We start from the raw sequence: 5,397 nt of genomic DNA, 5'->3' as shown, positions 1-5,397 counted from the left end.
TTTTTGAGATGGAGTCTCACTCTGTCACCCAGGCTGGAGTGCAGTGGCGTGATCTCTGCTCACTGCAAGCTCCACCTCCCGAGTTCACACCATTCTCCTGCCTCAGCCTCCCAAGTAGCTGGGACTACAGGCGCATGCCACCATGCCCGGCTGATTTTTTTTTTTTAGTAGAGACAGGATTTCACCGTGTTAGCCAGGATGGTCTCAATCTCCTGACCTCATGATCTGTCCATCTTGGCCTCTCAAAGTGCTGAGATAACAGGCGTGAGCCACTGCGCCCGGCTGAGATGGAATCTTAAGAAGGATTAGATCATGGGGGCTCCTCTTTCCTGAATGGATTAATGCATTATTGTAGGGATGGGTTAGTTATCTTGAGAGTGGGTTGTTATGAAGCAAGCCCAGCCCTTCCTTTTTTTCTCTTTTTTCATGCACTTGGTTGCTCCTTCACCCTCCTTGTGATAATGTAATAGGAAAGCCCTCACCAGATGCCAGTACCATGCTTTTGGACTTCCCAATCTCCAGAATTGTGAGAAATAAATTTCTTTTATTTATAAATTACCCAGTTTTTCATATTCTGTTATAGCAACCGGAATCAGACTAAGACACCTCATTCTTGCCAAAAGCTGACTCCTCTGTACCTGTTTTCTGTATCTCCGTGTCTTCCCACTGTTCATCCTCTTTCTTGCCTGTATTTTCAAACACTCTCTTTCAACTGGCTCCTTTCCTTCTGGATACAAGTATACATGGTTTTGGTCTCAAAAATAAAATGTCATACCATAAAATACTTTCCATTAACCCTACTACATACTCAAACTACAGCTTTGTCTCTCTTCCTTATCAAATTTCTTAAAAGAGTTATGTTGCTTTTCCTGTCTCAATTTGCAATTTGACTTCCACTTTAATTTCTGTATAGAAGCTGAACTCTGGATGGTAACTAATGTCCTCTTTCTCATCAAATTCAAAAACATATTTTTAGTTTTCCTTTTCTTAATCCCTTTGTAGTGTGCTTTGATGAAAAGAGCATAGACTTCAGCTCAAAACTAATGTGGATTTGAATTCAAATTCTGGCCCTACCTTTATGTCACTTTTGAGCCATAGGCTTTTTTTTTTTTTTTTTTAATCTTTGAAAAGGGGTTGATTATGTCTACTTTGTCAGGAGTTGTCAAGACTAGAGAAAAGGATGTAAAACACCCAGTATATAGTTGGTACTAATTAAGTTATTTCTACCCATGTTTTGTAATTGCTTTTTAAAATCTCTTATGCAGGACTTCCTCCTCCTGTCTCCTTAGAAAGATTTCCATACCTCGAGATTGTGCTCTTGGACCTATCTTTTCATCATATTGTACCTCCCCAGTGTCTCTTTCCATGCCTCCTTCTACTTCTTCCCCTTTTCTTTTGTTACCTTCAATCACATCTCTTTCCTTTCAGATACTCAGATTGTACACACATCCATATATACTCTCACTCGGAAGTCTTTTATATACTAACTTGCACACAAAACCTCCTGCTCACATGTTTTGATGCTTTTCTCAAGCTTGACTATTCAAGGGAAACTCAAAATAGAATAAAGAATTGTTATAGTAATCCAATATAAGAATTAAATCATTTATATTTTTCCATCTTTGTATCTCTAATAACATATTGCTAACAGAGGGTGCAACATGGGGATCTAATACTGCCTTTGATTCATAAATAGACCTTTTCTCATTGGTTTACATTTGACTTAATTATGATTTTACCTAATAAAATGCCTTTATTATTTATTATTACTCAAGCAACATAAATTCATAGTAAACATATTAAAAATTTAGAAAAGTGTAATGGATAAAAACCAGACATCTTGGGCTGGGAGTGGCAGCTCACACCTGTAATCCCAGAACTTTGGGAGGTTGAGGTGGGCAGATCACGAGGTCAGGAGTTCGAGATCAGCATGGCCAACATGGTGAAACCCCATTTCTACTAAAAAGAAAAAAATAGCTGGCTATGGTGGCATGCACCTGTAATCCCAGCTACTCAGGAGTCTGAGGCAAGAGAATTGCTTGAATTCAGGAGGCGGAGGTATCAGTGAGCCAAGATCGCGTCACTGCACAGAGCGAGACTCTGTCTCAAAAACAAAAAACAAACAAAAAACAAAAAGCAAAACAAAACAACAACAAAAAACAGACATCTTATGCCATCATGACAAAGTAACTGGCAATAGACTTGCCCTCCTGCTGTAAATAACTATAAAACTGGAAAAAAATATTTGAGGAAACCCTTATCGGGGATTGAACAATCAACAGCACAGAATTATGAACCCTGAGAGAAGGGAGACAAATGAGGTGAGTCTCACATTCTCACCATCTAACAGTTTGGAGGCAATGACACAGAGACCACTACTCAGTGAGAGCATTTTCTGCAAGTATTTGTCTGAGATCTGAGCCGCAAAAGGGTAGAGCAAGATACCAGGAAGCCTAGCGGAGAGTGGCTGCTACAGGTTGTGAACAAAATGGAGACACTAGAGATAATACAGTGTATCAAGATGTTGGAATTTTGGTCCAGACAGAAGAAAGAGAGCTTTCTAAAAACCTAGGGCCAAAGAAGAGGCACCAGGAAGGCCATAACAAGAGTAAAGACCATTACCTAGTATTGGGGCTACTTTAGACACATCGAAAGAAAGCTTAAAGTTAAGCATCCCCACATTCAAGGAGAAGTACTAGAAAATAAACTACCACTCACAACAAACCTTATCATTCTTTAAAGGAAGATAAATTCAGACACCTTAAAATGTGTCATTCACAATAATCTGCATACAATAAAATACTAGACATATGAAGAAGAAGAAAATTTAGACAAAATCAAGAAAAAATGTGTATTGTCAAAGGACAACAACTTTGAAATGGCCCAGATTTTGGAATTATCAGCTGAGGACCTTAAGTCAATAATGTTAAACATGTTCAATGATTTAGAGGAAAATATGGTCTTAATGAGTGAAAACATGGGGAATCACAGCCAATTGGAAATTCTCGAAATGAAAATTATAAATATATCATAAAAAACAAGGTGGATGAACCTAACAGCAGATTGAAGACAACAGAAGAAAGGGAGAGTGAATCTGAAAACGGAGTCATTAAGTGATCCAATCTGAAGAAGAGAGATAGAAAAAAAATTGAAGACAAAAAAGAATAGAGTCTCAATGGCCTGTTGGAATACCAGATGAAGAGAGAGAGCTAAAATGAGGCAGAAAAGACTATTTCAAGAAGTAACCGTTGACAATTCCTCAAATTTGGTGATAAATAGCAACCTACATGTCCATGAGCCTAAGTGAACTCAAAGCAGAAAAAAAAAAAAATCCATACCTGTTTCATCGTGGTCATCTTGCTGAAAATCAAAGATAAAAAGAAAATTTGGAAACAGTGAAGATAAAATAGCATATTACATACAGACTGTCTTGGTTTATTTGTGCTACTATAACAAAATACCACAGGCCAGGTAATTTGCAAATAACAGAAATTCATTTTCTCACAGTTCTGGAGGCTGGGAAGTCCATGATTAAGTTACTGGCAGATGTGAAATCTGGTGAGGGCCTGGTCTCTTCGCTTCCAAGATATTGCCTTGAATGCTGTGCCCTCACACAGAGGAAGATAAAAGGACAAACAGGGCCAAACTCTGTGTGAAACTTCTCTTATAAAATTCATATGAAACAACAAAAGACTCAAAATAGCCAAAGCAAACTTGAGAAAGAACAAAGCCAGAAGAATCAAGCTTCTTGACTTCAAAGTATATTACAAAGCTATAGTAATCAAAGCAGTATGATACCGGCACAAAAAGAGACACAGAGAACAATGGAATAGAAATGAGAGGCCAGAAATGAACCCACATATATATAATCAACTAATATTTGACACAGGTGCCAAGAATACACAATGGAGCATGAATAGTCTCGTCAATAAATGGTGTTGTATAAATTGGTTATCCACAGGCAAAGAAAGAATTTGGAACTCTATGTTACATTACTCACAAAATTTAAGTTGAAATTGATCAAAGACTTAAAAGTAAAACCTGAAATTATAAAACCCCTAGAATAAAAGCTTATTGACATTGTTTTTGGCAATGATTATTTTGGATTTGATCAAAAGTATAGGCAATAAAAGCAAAATAAACAAGTGGAACTCATCAAATTAAAAGCTTTTGCACAGCAAAGGAAGCAATCAATGCATTGATAATGCAACCTATGAAATGAAAGAAAATATATATCCAATAAGCGGTTAATACTCAAAATATATCAGGAACTCACACAACTCAATAGTGGGAAAAAAAATCTGATTTTAAAATGGACAAAGGACTTGAATAGGCATCTTTACCCAAAGAAGACATACAAATGGCCAACAGGTACATGAAAAGATGACCAACATTATTAGTTATCAAAAAATGCAAATTAAAATCATTATGAGATATCACCTTGGGTGTGTTAGAATGACTACTATATAAAAAAATAAGAGATTACAAGTATTGGTAAGAATGTGGAGAAAAGGAGACCTTTGTACACTGTTAGAAGGAGTGTAAATTGGTATAGTCAACAATATGAATGTTCCTAAAAAAATTAAACATGTAATTACTATATGATCCAGGAATCTCACTTCTGGGTTCTGTTAGTCTGTTTTCACACTGCTATAAAGAACTACCTGAGACTGGGTAATTTATAAAGAATACAAGGTTAATTGACTCACAGTTCTGCATGACTGGGGAAGCCTCAGAAAACTTACAATCATGGCAGAAGGCAAAGGGGAAGTAAGGCACATTCTAAATGGCAGCAGGAGCTGGAGGAGGGGATTGCAAAGTGCCATATTTATAAAGAATCCGCTCTTGTGAGAACTCATTCACTATCAGGAGAACAGCAAGGGGGAAATTTACTCCCCTGATCCAATCATATCACACCAGGCCCCTCCTCTGACATGTGGGGATTACAACTCGAGATGAAATTTGGGTGGGAACACAAAGCAAACCGTATCATTCCACCCCTGGCCCCTCCCAAATCCCATGTCCCTTTCACATTTCAAAACCAATCATGCCTTCCTAACAGTCCTCCAAGTCTTAACATTCCATTATTAACTCAAAAGTCCAAGTCAGGCCAGCACGGTGGCTCAAGCCTGTAATCCCAGCACTTTGGGAGGCTGAGAGGGGCAGATCACGAGATCAGGAGATCAAGACCATCCTGGCTAACACAGTGAAACCCCTGTCTCTACTAAAAAATACAAAAAACTAGCCGGGCGAGGTGGCGGGCGCCTGTAGTCCCAGCTAGTCGGGAGGCTAAGGCAGGAGAATGGCATAAACCCAGGAGGTGGAGCTTGCAGTGAGCTGAGATCCGGCCACTACACTCCAGCCTGGGTGACAGAGCAAGACTCCGTCTCAAAAAAA

This window comes from Rhinopithecus bieti, unplaced genomic scaffold, assembly GCF_001698545.2.
Source record: "Rhinopithecus bieti isolate Rb0 unplaced genomic scaffold, ASM169854v2 scaffold_20887, whole genome shotgun sequence".
NCBI lineage: Eukaryota > Metazoa > Chordata > Mammalia > Primates > Cercopithecidae > Rhinopithecus > Rhinopithecus bieti.
Note: the sequence above shows the minus strand (reverse complement) of the source record.